General features: G+C 29.5%; 1 non-coding gene across 1 annotated transcript; it reads left to right on the top strand.

The window, feature by feature from the left end:
- Window positions 1–3,134: 3,134 nt before the first annotated feature.
- On the top strand, window positions 3,135–3,270 carry LOC111753859 (small nucleolar RNA SNORA38). The gene has a single exon (XR_002788636.1). It is a non-coding gene; the product is annotated as a small nucleolar RNA SNORA38 (small nucleolar RNA).
- Window positions 3,271–15,119: the final 11,849 nt, after the last annotated feature.

Below are 15,119 nucleotides of genomic sequence, written 5' to 3'. Positions count from 1 at the left end.
CAAAAGTAATTTTTCTGTATCTATTTACAAAAGTTGAAGTTCAGGATAATTCTATATTTTTAATATATAACAAAATCAATAACATTGTTACTGGATATAGCAAATAGAAATAATATAGTTACTGTCTTTGTTCCAAAATAGGTGTGTATATGTGTACATGTGCGTTAGTTAATATATTGATACTAATAAAAATTAATTTTCTTGGGGCTGATCTAACTTTATAAACAACAAAAGTAGAGTTTAGGGCTGTGGATTGAGCTCAGCAATATAAGTGCCTGCCTGGAAAGTGTGAGGTCATGAGTTTGATTCCCAGTACCAAAAAAAAAAAAAAAAAAAAAAAAAAAAGCAGGGTTTAAAAACCTTGGGTATAAACAAGAGAAAATTTCATATTGTGGAGCTCATAATTTGATTAAAAGTTGTTGTCAGGCTACGTATGGCTGCACCTAAATTCTTGGGGAAATCTTTTCTTGCATCTTCCAGTTTTCTGAGCTTCCCCAGCATTCTATGGAAGATGACAACATAACTCTAATCTCTCTCTTTCTGCATGACTCAAAAGATCTTTTCCACTGTGTTTCTATATCTAAAATTTTCTTTCCTTTCTTTTAAATGGAAACCACTCACTGGTATTAGATCCTATTTTAAATCTAACATGCTGTCAGCTTGAGATCTTAAGAAACCAGGTATTAGAAATCAGAGGTTTATTTATTCTTATACACACTTCAGCTTACATCTATAAAATTGAAATGACTATAAAGTCCTTCTACCCATTTATCTATCTGTCTAAATTATCACTTGAAGCCTAAATAAGAAACATAGAAAGGAAGAAACAGAGAAATATCTTTGATGGAAGTTTAGAAAATTGGACAGAAATTATTGGATTAATAAAAAAGAAATGTATACTCATAGGGTAACTTGTTAATGAATTTGAGTCTAAATCAGGTAAATTGTTTATATATTCTACAAAATTAAATAGAAATGAGTGATTGAAATAAACTGAAACAAGTGACACTAAGTATATTAGTTTGGTTTTGTAACCATAATGAAAATAATAAGTTCAATGAAAAACCTTGTTTTCTGTGTATGTCCAGTGCAAGACATATTTAAAGATCAGTAAGCTCCTTAACAAAATGGCCAAATCAAGATTTGGGACAGAGAAGTTTTAAGTGAGCTTTGGGCATCCTGTTGTGCAAAGAAGAACTTTGTGCACTTGTAAACATAAACAAGGAATATTTTACTAACTTCCAGAAGTCACATTAAGGGAAATTGTATGCTAAAAAGTGTTTGAAACAAATCAAATGTAAGAAATTTATGAATCTTTCAGAGTACTGCAAAAAATGAAAGCAAAGTTTAAAATCATGGTATTCTATGTTGGAAATGGTTTTTGTACCAACATTTAAACATAGGAAGTGATTTAAAAATACTGTCTTCATCTTGAATTTTTTTAAATAATCTGATTAAATAGAAAACAAATATTTCAAATAATAAATGTAGCGTATTTTTAAGTAGAAATGACAACCAATGTAAGTACTAAAATGATAGAATTATGAATCAGTGTTTTGACATTTATAAAAAGTAAAGCTGATTTTTAAAAAAATAAATGGAATATGTTGTTACATTATTTATGAAAACTCTAAATGTGCTTTCATATTTCTTTTCTACTTACCTCGAATTTGTAATACAGAAATGATTTGCTAAATATGTTCCATGTTTATTTTTTAATCATTCATCTGTGGCTCTCAGATGGATTTAGTTTGGGATAAGGAAGTAAGCCAAAACCAAGCAAAGCACCACTTGACTCACAGAGATAAGCAAATGAAGCTGGGGTTATCAGAATAGGCAAGTGATTTAATAAACTCAGAAAATGAAAATTTAAAATTTAATAGGGTTGTGTGTATCACAGTAATGAAGCTGAACATAAATGTGAATACTATCAAGAATCCTACATCAAAATAGAACATATTTTGAATACTGCTTATATTGAACTAGATGTGCTAATAGAAAACACTCTCCACACTCAAACAAATAAGAGCTCATTCAGGATTTCACGTAACAGTTTTCAATTTAGAAGATTAGAAATATACAAAAAACTTGCATAAATCAAGCAAAGTAAAAAAAAAAAAAAACACAGCACTGGTTTGGGTGAGTTTTGAAAAATCCTCTCTACTTTACAAGCCCACAGAGATAAGAGTTTAAATCGTTTTGGAAGTTTTCAGAGTATGATGAATTCCATAAAAGATACATGGGTTTTTATGCCTTTTCTTAGATAAAAACTATGTCTACAGAGTATGAAAATTGTTTTATCATAAGAGTATTGATTTAATGCTAACGAGGCTTCTGAAAATTTCTCTATACTAGATTTCATATTCATCTTGATCATAGACTACTTTTCTCAATATATTAAATAGGTCCTATGTTAATTTTTTTACCTAATTACATTTTTAGTACATGATAAAAATGTCCTGACATCCTTATGTAGGAGCAATTTTCAGAAATTAATAGTGTTTTAAAAATCTATTAAATATAAAAATAATTGATGAAATATCCTACACAATTTTGAGTTCTATGATTATAGGAAAGGCCTGAGACCTATTATAAAATCAAGATGGTAATAGATTCCAGATAAAAATATGATAAATAAAATATAACAAATGATTGAATTTTAAATTATATATATAATAGAAATTTCATTTAAATATTTGTAACTTATTATAATAGTTATACACAAATAAAAATGAATTTATGTTTTCCTTATTAAGTATAGCAAATTAAAGTAAAAAAAAACTCATCTCTAATTCCTGTGTAGTATTTAAAAGTCAAAGCCTTATATGACATTTCATAATGAAACTAAATTACCAGAGACATCTGCTACAATATTTCTCTATTACTCCACTGGCTGTCTTAAAACACTAAGTAATTATTTTAGAATATTCAATACATCTGAATATCATGTGAGGGCTGTTGGAGGTAATAATACATAGCCAAAACGAAGGTATTTTATAGGATTGATGTAGTATCATAATGACAAGGGGAAACAATTTCAAAATAAGGTATTACAAATATGCTTTTGCTAAACTAATGGAAATTAATTCTGTCCCAATATGAAATAGTTGCTTGATCTAGAACAAGAAGGATGATCCTCCTGCAAAACCATGTCTTACGCTGCTGTCTTTGTACATGTAAGAATTGAAGTCAAAAAAATAAAATTGTAAATTTGGAGATATCAGGGGCCAGGTTGCTCTCCACAGGCTCAAAATCAACTATCTTACATAAAAGAAGGAGAAGGAAAAGGAGAAGGAGGAGGAAGAGGAGGGGGAAGAGAAGGAGATGGAAGAGGAGGGAGTGGAGGAGGGGGAAAAGAAGATGACTAAGACGATGAAGAAGGAAAATGTAGGACAAAATGTAAATAGATATGGGAACAATTATCAAAGGTTACAGAAAAGGAATACTTCATTCTAAAGTAAAGTAAGCAAGTATTCTGAAGAAATTTCTAAGAAAATATTCATTATGCCTTCATCATCAAAAGATTAAGGATGACTATCCCTAGTATTAGAGATTTTTCTGGAAGTGATATAGCTAAAACTAATCTTAAAACACTTTGAAAACTCTATTACAGTACCAATGTTCTTGCCATACTACAAGGGCTGATTCCTGGACTTAACATCACACAGTGTATAAGACACAAAAATACTCTATGCAAAAGTCCGTGAGAATGAGACACAATAAACTAGTTATCTTTTAAGAACTTACTCTTGCCTTTTGCATTAAAATTTTTAGTGCATTAGTCATATTTGGCTAAAATTCTAGTCTGTTATTTCCAAAACTTTGGGCATATGAATCTAGTTATAATACTTTTAAATTCTGTTTTTTGTCTGTAATGTGACTGGAATACCCTAGAGATTTTAATTCTCAAACTCAAAAGAACACTCAACCTGTCGTTAACTAATTGTAATTAAGGCTTCCCCACTACCCTGTCCATTCCCAGCAAGATTTCTACTCACAGATTCTGCTTCACTAAGTTGAAATTCAATCTATCTGTCTTTTATTTTTTCAATTTTGGAATCAGCAATTTGGTGCATGGCCTAGTTCACTAATGGACATGTCAATTTTCGGTTTGTCAAGCATTTTCGTGTTGTGTTGACATAATGACTTTCAAGCTGATAACACGCCAGACAAAAATTGAAAGTCAAATCTTATTTATATTGGGCCTTGCTTCAGCTACAGTCCAAGGGCTGAGACCTTAAAGAAGCTGATTCTTTCTTAAGAATTTCTCTGTTTCTGGGTGGATTTCCAAGTTTTGCAGCATTCCTTCATTCCACACATAGCAGAGTCCAATTACCTGATTTTGACTGTTGGTTATATGGTTTTATAAGGACATTCTTTATGTTATAAATTGAGAAACCTTTCGTTTTTCCTTTACATCATACAAAAAAATGTCCTCTGTTTATTCTTTCAAAAATATCAACTCTTAAATTCACTAGTTCTTTGAATTGGTTTATTATTATTATTATTAATTTGGTCTCAATTTCCCTGATTTCTGCTCTGACATTTATAATTGCCCCCTTGTAGTTTTCCCTTTAGCTTGCTATTTTTCTAGGATCTTGAGGGGCATCATTAGGTTATTTATTTGGGCTCACTTTGTTTTTGGAGATACAGGCATTCACAGCTATAAACCTCCTAGTTACAATTTGTTCATTCTGCCTCGTAAGTTATGGTATATTGTACTGACATAATCATTTAATTCTAAAAATTCTCTTATTTCTTCTATGAGTTCTTCTGTAACACATTGTTTGTAAAGAGTATATTCTTTAGTTTCCATGGATTTACATAATTCTTGTGTTTTGTCACTGCTTTCTAACTTAATTGGGTTAGATTTCATAATATGCATGGTATAATTTCTTTTCTTCCATATTTACTTAACAGTGAGTTATTAGGTAGTTTGTGGCCTATTTTAGGGAATGTTTTATTTGTTGCTGAAAAGGATGTGTATAATACTCTGTTGATATCTACTAAATTCATTTGTATGAAGGTGTTGTTCTAATATTTCCAGATAAAAATAAAAGATGATAAGAAATAGTGAAATAGTTCTCAAAGGGAATAGGAATCATGAGATGGATAGAAGGGGAGGGAAAGAAGAATTGAGAGATGAAAAAAATATGGGATGTGTTATGAACATGTGCCAACTCCACAAAAGGAATACAAACATTATATGTTGCAAACGTATACCAAGAAACAGCAAGGAAATGAAGAATGAACAAATGAGGGAATGAAGGAAGAGAAAGTGTTCAAAAAATGAATTAAGATGTGTTATATACATGTACCAATGTCTAACAGGAAATGAAAACATTCTGTATTACATGAATGTGCTAGTAAACTAAAAAAATAATAACAAATTAAATGCATAGACACTCCAAAGAAAAACCAGAAGGAATAAAGAAATATAGCTTCTAGTTATGGCATCTGACCTACTGGAATTTGTGTAATTGGGCTGGATTCAGTTATTTTGATCATTTCATCAACCATTAAGGAATCCTTAACCACACTCCCTTCTTTTCTTACCTTATCAGCCTATCTACATTGATTTAAATTACCAGGCATGAGAGTAGTGAAGTTGAATACAAAAAATCTTATGATGGTAAATTTAGTCACAGAACTGCAGCCTCTGGTGTGGGTACATATTACATTTATAACATTTTATTCCTCTTCCAAGTTCACAGGAAAACTTAGACTATGAATCAAAGAAATTGTTTGGAATAAATTCAAACCTTGATAACTACAGCTGTAGCGTATCACATAAGGTATTCTACATACCTGAAGCTGCTGCTAACAAATGTCATTCAAAAAATTTTTGAATTTTCATCTTTTCCTTCTCTTGCAGAAAATAATGCAGGTTGTAAGCAAATTTATTAATATCTAATATCATTCGCAGAAATTTATAAAAAAATCCAATAAATAAGCGTTCCTCTGCAATTGCCTGTCTTAGGACATGATTCTTTCTCTTGAAAGGCCTCTTTTCTCATCAGTGGTTTGAAGCATGTGATGGATTTGTTCCCTGAAACACCATTTTTATGTCATCCTGAAAACAATTGAAAAAAAAGGTAAATTTGCCTGATTGCTACTTCAGTCCTGACTCTAGCATGTAAAAATCTTTTGGTCACAATGTCTCGGTATCTTTTCAATGGGCTTGCCTTTCTCCTGAAATGTTGATTTTACTCTGTTAAAAGATCTTTAATAATAATCTTAATTTTATTTATAAGCATGTACTTCATTAAATGACATATGTTTAAAACCTTCCAAAATCTGTCAGCTTATTAATATTCTCAATATATTAAATAGGTATATTTAGATTCAAAAATTTCATGGACAAAATATTTCTAAATTAATATAGTAAATGAGCTAAACTCATTCTGAAAATGATTTTTATTCAATTTTTCTAGAGTGTGAAGATACACTTTCTCTTACAAAAGTAAGAGTTAACCAGGTGTTCACAGTTGTGTATTTCTCATTGTCTTCTTTGTCATGAATAAACATTAGTTAGGTTTTTACCTTTTCAGCACTGAAACATAGGGGTTACTTCCTGCTTGAGAATTGACTGACTACTGAAAGACACTTTCCATTACATTTCACTGTTCGCCTCTCTTTCCTTACTCATTGGGCTCTTACATGTTCCTGCTACACTGTAAAAGCATTGTCAATTATTGCAGCTTTCTGAGATAAGCATGCTCTTTGTATCATAATTCAGTGTTTAAGTACTTATTTATATTTGTACTTATTTTACAAATAAGGTTTTTCAAAACATTTATAATATCAATTATCTTATTGAAAATTTAATAAAAATCACTGTTCTTAAATCTATGTTGTTGATATAGTCTCTATAAAAATAAATCAGTTAAAAATTAAAGTGCAAAATTCATTTTAAAGGACTTTCATGACACTCCGATACATTATTCTTTGTACAACATTTGAAAAATATATAATTAATTTGCCTTTATCATATGACCCACTTTCCCACATACAAAATTAGACCTAATCTTGCCATAGTGGTTAGGCACAATGAAATGAGTCAGCTTCCATTGTCAGCTCCAAATAAATGATGTTTTATTTATTAAGAAAAACACCGAGAAGGTGCTTTTCAAGAAATTCTTTTTGATAAAAGCTATTTTCCTTTGGGCCTTAAATGTATGATTTAAATAGTCACCAGAGCTTGCAGACCTTTGCACTGGCTCTGAGCATTGTGACAGTTACATTTTGAATGTGGAAATGTATTTCTTGGTTTAGTAACATAGCATTTAAGTTGCTAAGCCTAGTTCTGTGTCCTAGGTTATTTATGAGATAAAATAGTTTAATAAAGTTATTTTCCATTAAAACCATGCAAAGCAACTTGGAACACCAAGCACATACTGGTGAGATTTCATAGCATATAAATGAAAAAAATAAATGAAATTCATAGAATAGTAGTATAGTTTGAATCTGTGATGCCAAATAAAAGCTAAATCTCAAATATAGAAATCTGCTAAAAAGGAGAAACCAAAAATGTATTTGTATTCAATGAATAAAGGAGGTAAGTATCAATCAGTAGAATGGCCAAATAAATTCTCTAAATTGAAAACGGAAAGAGTGGAAAATATTCCTTTATTCCAAATTGATGGACAGAGAAAGGATGGTAATGAAGAGGAAAGGCCCATATGTGTGTTACTATTGGCCAGCCCAGTAAGGGACTTATTTCTGATCTCATTTCAATATTCTTTACTTATAATATTAGTAGTGTTATGTGGGTAATTAACAGTATTTAAAATGGTCGAATTACTTTTTGAAATATTTCTCAAAGTGACATAAAACTTACAGTATAAATCAATGCAACCTCATTAAAATGTGTTATCTCATATAGAGTAAGCACAAATATCAGAGAAAAAAGATCGGTTTTATGTTTGCATTTTTAAATAGGTACAAAAATATAGGGAATGATTATGTATGAGTCTAATGACATTTATATTCTTTTGTTCTTTTTGTGCTTTCTTCCCTGATTTATTTTATGTACTAACATTCCTTTGGGGTACTTACGCTAATTGTAAGAACACTATTTGTTCAGAATTCTTATCTGACAAATGCACACTCACATAACATTTGTCTTTATGCTTAGTAACATTCTAATGATGATAAACAGAAATACTTCCAAGAGTAATTGCCTGCCATTTTATAATTATGTTTTATTTTACTACTTTGCTGAAAAGATTTTTACTGATGCATGAAAAATATTCTAAAGGCAAAAAGGATGTATTTAATTATATTATTATCCTCTATGAGAAGATTGGCTTATGCATCAACTCTAGTCCCTTGCATATTTGTTAGTAGTTATAGAGATCATTAGCATATTTTTAAAATATTCATATAGAAATTATGATAGTGAAATTAATCTAAATGAGTATTTTAAAATCGCACTCGAATGTACTCAAATATTTTTGATATTTTTTGTCTAAAAAAACTAAAAATATGCATAATATAAAAATTAAATTAAGCAGTTAGAAAACATGCCCTAATGAAGTTAATAACCAAAATAAATTGAAAACATGACACTTTTAATGATTAGTTTTTGAAGCCATTTAAACTAAAATTAAATCATGTGGTAATAGTAAAATTAAACTAAAATATAAATTTTCCCTATTGTTCTTTATGGTGAATTTGAAACAAATTTAAACTCATGCTTACACAGATATGTAATGACCACTGAAAGCTTTTAAAATATGATTTTGAATATGAATAAAATACAAAAAGATCTTAGAAACAAGACTAAATGACAAAATATGTACAAAATAATAAGTTATGGAAAGAAATAATTGACTGTTATTGTAAGGAATGAAATGAACTTTATAATAAACTTAAGTAATATTTGGTATGAATAATAAATTTATTTGGAGAATAAACGTTAAAATTAAATGACAATTATACTGACATTCATAGAAATGTCAGTAATGACTATTACAAAAACATTCAAAATCCTGAGATCTAAGGATCAAATAAATATTCAAAATCCTAACATTTGTGGAAAAAATGGATGATGCTGACTGTAAGTTTCACAGTTAATTTTTAAGTTTGCATTTTATGAGTACATATTTGAAGTGCAGAGTGATTTACTTCATATGCGTCCAGGGGAGTTGGTACATGCATGTAACATTGTAATTATTTTTAATTCCATTTTAACTACTGCAGTTAATATGTATTTGCATAAGGAGAGTACACACACAAACAAATAGAACAAAGTAAAAGACAAGAAGCTAAAGCAGAAATCAGATTTGTTAATCTTTGACAAAGGTGACTCTGAAATACATTAATGTACATTTAATCAAAAATGAAAGCATAAAAGTAAATGTAAAATTCTTTATTATATCACATTTAGAAATTCCCTTGTAAATATATCTTGAGTAAAAACATAAATAACAGAAATTTGGGGGATATCTTTAAGTTGCTACAAAATACCAGCATTTTAAATAAAATAATTTCAACATGAAAATGCTCCATTAAAATTAACTGCTTCTGCTCACTACACAAATTAATACAAAACCAAAATGTTACCAACAAAATAAGCAAATCTCAGTGATACTGCATAGATGTAAAATAAATACATCAAAATCTTAGCAATCAGATTACATACTTTTCAATTACTGTTGTAATAAAATAAATAAAGATAGATAATCTGAGTTCTATAGAACTCGTTTTAATCACTAAACACAGAGAAAAAGAAAACCAAGCAATAAAATAAACACGAGTATCATACACTATTGAATTAATTAATTAATTATTCTTAATACAGTGGCAAAAATATTACAACCGGGAGACACACTGAGCTTAGAAACTTACCTGCCCACTTAAAACAAGCTTGAAAATTAGACAACTATTCATGAATTCATAAAAATATGGAAATGGCAATATTTTCATTTAGTTTTCTAGATTACTTGCAATATGAGTTGCAATTTTTGTTCCCAATTCAAATCATTAACAAGCCTACAACTGAAGTACTTAATGGAATTTCTACATTTTCTACCACTCATATTGTTCTTTTGCTGTTATTCACTGCAAATTATTGAAACAGATTGAAAACTGTTTCCCTTTTATTTTCCTGACTTTGTCACTGTGTAATGTCCTACAAATGTGGCTGTCTCAAAACAATGAGGTAATGCTACATTTTGACCACTCCTCCTTCAAGGAAATTTCTCTTCACAGCAAGCTACAGTCAGGCTGTTAGCCTGGACCACAAATGATTGCCCGAGACAGGAATATCGATGTGATTCAAAATTAATTCACGTTAAGATTTACCAAAAAAACATAGTTATTTCTTCCATTCCTGAAACTTATAGACCTAAGACTTGCTACTCACTCACTTTTCAATGACTAAAAGAATAGTAACGCAAACTGAATTATTTTGAAGATAATAAAATTATTCCTCATATTTCAGTGGACTAGGAATTCCAAGTTGTGGGGATGAACAAAGTAAGATTCTCCTTCTTTGGCAACAACAAGGTAGAAAAGCATACAGCAGAGATGAGAAGGAGACCAAACTTTGTTTTAAAAAGCATTCAGTCTCATGATTTCGAATGATTCTCAAAATAATTTCACTAAATAGTCTTCAGGTCAAGACTTAAAAAAAAAAAAAAAAAAAAAAGAAAATAATCTTTTCTTTAATCTCCACTTTCCAATATGGCAAAAATGATAATTTTCACCATGTGTTTGGGAACAGAAAATAACTTGAACTATTACTCTTGAGTAGAGGCAATTAGAAAAAAAATGTTAACTTAAAGCTATTGGATTAAGATCTATTGATTTTTGGAATTTGAAGTGAAAGAAAACAAAATATTCTCATGGGGAAATAACCCATCTTTAACTCAGAGAAAATAAAACAACATACAATTGGTCTTTTTCATTTAAAACTCCATAAATCTTTTCTAATTAAGGAAAAGTTCTGTGCCATACTTTACCTAAATTATCTTCTGAATTTCCCATGGAGAGCATCTGTCAACACCTAAAGTTATCTTTCTGAAATTTTATTCATTTATCTTGAAAGTATTCTCACCAATGTCAAGTCAGCATTACTAAAGACAATAGAATTACACTTGAATTACCTCTTGAGTGTCAAAATGATTCTGTGAAGTTGTTGTAAGCTTGTCTCAATGACTTGAGCAAAATTTAACAAGGTGTTTGTTTCTAAGGTTACAAGAATACGAATGAGCTAAATTCTCACAATTAGTCTTATTCTGTTTCTTGGAATCCTGTTCATTGTAACCTTAACTGAATATTATGTGATAAAAATAGAATGTAATTGATCCTGTCTTTGCAGATAAGAATAACTGCTTGCTATTGGAATAAATTATTCCAGGAAAGCACAAACAACGTAAGACAATGTAGAAATGGAAGGTAAAGTGGCCTTGGCAATGATGCCCAATGCATACGAATTAAAAAGAGAAAGAGTCAGTGGTACTATGCCAAACAAAACACCTTCTGCAGAGAAGAAATAAAAAGAAAACCTGCAAAGTAGTATACGAAGTTATACTCAAATATTTCAAGGAAAGAGACACTATGGTAACTACTATTAAGTCAGGTTATCTTGTGGTGAAACACTATGTTGCTTAAATTGTTCTGTCCTGACCTGTATTGTTATGGTGATATGTCCTCTTTTATCTCAGTCTCCCCCTTATTTAAAAATTTATTTATTTTTTATTCTAGGGAAAAATTTTAAAAATTAGGAGGATATATCATAGTAACTTTTTTGATTTCCAATTAACTCAATTTGAAGCCTGTATTGCTGTATTGCTCCCACCATCTTGTTTTGACTGACTTTACTCTATTCTGTTCTATTTGATAGTATCAAGTTTGAGGGTATAGGCAACTACTTTGAAGACAGTAAGATTCACTATGATACCCATTCTGGTTTGACTATTATCTTCTTTTGAAGTTCAGTAGTGTCTCCAATGTTTAGGTTTTATTGGTCTGGTTCTGTTACTGTTTGGTTCAATTTTATTATACCTAATGATACAGGCAATTCTTTTTAAGGTAGCAAGAGGCATTATGATAACTACTGTTGATTACCTTGTATTCTGTTTTTACATCATGTACTATGTCCATCCTTTGTTTTGACTGACTACTTTGTTTTGTCACATTTGGTTTTATTCTCTTCCAAAACAAAACAAAAGAAGTAATAAGAACTGTGAGAGTAATAAAACCGAAATGTATAATTGTTGTTGTAAAAAAGAGATGAAAAAAAAGTGCTCTAAAGGACACAACTGCAAGTGTGTTTAGGTGTGTAAGATAGACGACCATATTACTAAATTTTTGTTGGATCATTGAACTATTTGCAGTCTCACTGTTTGAATGTTCACTTTGTATGCTTTAATTTTGTAACTTGAACAACTGTTTCTAAGATGACAATATGTAATCTATTAACTAGTGATTTCTTAGGTTTTTTTTTTTTTTGAAATTCTGTATTACTTGTGTGCTTTTACTGTTTTGTTTTGTTTCTTTAAATAAAATAAAAAGAGAAAACCTGTAAAATAGAGAAAAAAGTGTGAAATATGTGACTGATAAAGGAACCATTTCCAAACTATGTAAGAAATTTCCTTTATCGAAACAGCAATACATCTAATAACATGAATAAAAAATTATAAAAGTCCTTGACAGATTTTTCTCCAAAGAAGACACATAAATGGCCAGTATATATACAAGTCCCCGCATCACTAGTCATCAGGGGAATGTACATTAAAATCACAGTCCCATTATCATCTCACTTCTATTAACATAACTATCAATGATTATTTGAAAGATAAATTTATGATAGACAAATATCAGCAGAGATATAGATAAACTGAAAGTTGAACACTGTTGGGCAAAATCTAAAATGGTGTAACTAATATAGAAATTATTGTGGTGACTCTTCTGAATTTTTTAAATAAAATTCTTACATGATTAAATAATCTTATTCCTAAATTTATACAAAGTAATTTAAATTGAAATTTTGAAAAAATATCTACAATCCTATATTGCAGCAATTTTCACATACCAAAAATACAGAAAGAGACTAAACATTCAATGATGGATGAAAACATAAAAAAATGTAGATTAATATACAATGGAATATCATTATGTATTTCTAAAAGATATAAATCTTATTATACGCAAAAACAAAAATGTGGGAAACACACTGTTGAGTGTAATAAGCCAAGTATAGAAAGACTAAAAACAAGAAACAAAAAATATTTTATTTGTATGCCATACCTCTATTAAAACTAGTAGAATGATCTATGATTGCAACTTTCAGAGTAAGAGAAATAGAAAATCGGTAGTGTATCTTTAGTAAGTATAAATTTTAATGCAAGATGGGTAAATTCTAAACATGTTTACATTATTGGACCTACAGTTAGCGATACTTTTTTGTGCATTTATTCCTCATAGTAAGTTACAGTATTAAAACAGAAAGGGAAAGAAATTAGGACACATAGTTTTGTGAGAATAAACTCTTATTCATAAATGTTTCAATATGTTCTGCCTGCAGAGATATGGTGAGAATTTCCTGTATCATGAGTATCATCTCAAGGATGAATGTGTACCTCGTATGTTTTGTCTGTAGAGACAGTACTTTCCTATTATCAAAAATCAGATTTACTTATTCAAAACTATGATTTTTAAATGGCAAAGGTCAGTCAATTGTTTTATTGTCCAAAACATTACATTTCTCAGACTTTCCTGTGTTACTACTGTGAAACTGTCTCCTTCCATCTCAAATTGCTTTTTTGTATCATAACCTGTAGTTCTTTAAAATACAACCTTATAAAAATCAGGACGTTATGATGTGTACCAAGTTAAAGAGAAGTGATTATGAACAGTCTTACTACAAATGACTGATGCCTGGATAACTGAAGGAAATTTTAAGGTGAATACTTTACGAAATTTTAAGGTGTATTCTATACGAACATGAAACCTCATGAAGTCATCTGACAACAGCAGACATAAACAAGGAAATGGGGCAGATCTTTATGCCATAATCCTCAGAAGGAACTAACATTGCTTATATTCTATTGTTTATAATAATCCACTAGAATTATGATGAAATAGTGAATTTATCTTATTTAAGACACCTAGACTTGTTACTAGCATAAATAAGACCTAATAAACCAAAATGAATGCAAGAACAGCTGCTATGAGCATGAAACTTATTATTTTTTCCTTTGTGGTGAACAATCAGTGCCTTTTTTGACCCAGTTTGTTATTTCTGTGTCCTTGAGACTGTTCCAGGTCAACTTATTAACTTCTCACTGAGAAAGATTTTAGATCCTGTAAGTTTTTGCTGCAAGTAGGCAAAATATGGGTAAAGGCACATAGTACCTAAAATAATAATAATTTCATGTAATTGGCATTTACAGATTTTTTTATCCAACAGCAGAATAGTTCACACATAAGAGACTATTTTAAATAAATACCACATTCTAAGCATTAAAACAAGTTATAATGTTTTTAAAATGAAAGAAAAATACAAAGTATGACTTTCAACTATACTGAAATTACTAAATATTCATAGTAGAAATATATTTGTTTTTTTCTGGTTTGCATATTACAAGATTCAATAATTCATAAATGAAGTGAAGGATTTTATATGACAAGTATATATAATTTTCTAGAGAATTTTTTTATATTTTCAAATAAAATCATCAATCATAGAAATTTCAACTGTATTTGTGTTGATCAAGTATATGTGTGCATGTGTGTGATTTATTACTGTCAGTAAGATACATGTTTAGCAACATGCACAGAAAAACATCACTCACATTATTTATGCAAATATAAATAAGTTTAAAGGTACTTTGATCGAACTAATTTTACATATTATATTTCTTAACTTTGTTTCTTAGCAACATTTACATCTTATATATTTATATAACACAGGTTATGTTTTATAAGAATCATGTACTATGGTCACCTATCATTAAAAATAAAATAACCAGCGAAAATGAGAAAAAGAATTAAGTTTTAACACATTTTTGGAAACATTGTGTATCATTATATCTTTCCAGATCATAAGGCAATCTTAATGAGTCAGCATACCTATTAGAAATGGGGTAATTTGACTATTTAAAATATTT

This window comes from Cavia porcellus, unplaced genomic scaffold (genome assembly GCF_034190915.1).
Source record: "Cavia porcellus strain 051 isolate PalLab524CR breed Dunkin Hartley unplaced genomic scaffold, mCavPor4.1 scaffold_4, whole genome shotgun sequence".
Classification (NCBI taxonomy): domain Eukaryota; kingdom Metazoa; phylum Chordata; class Mammalia; order Rodentia; family Caviidae; genus Cavia; species Cavia porcellus.
The sequence above is the reverse complement of the archived record's forward strand: the minus strand, read 5'-3'. Positions and strand labels throughout refer to the sequence as shown.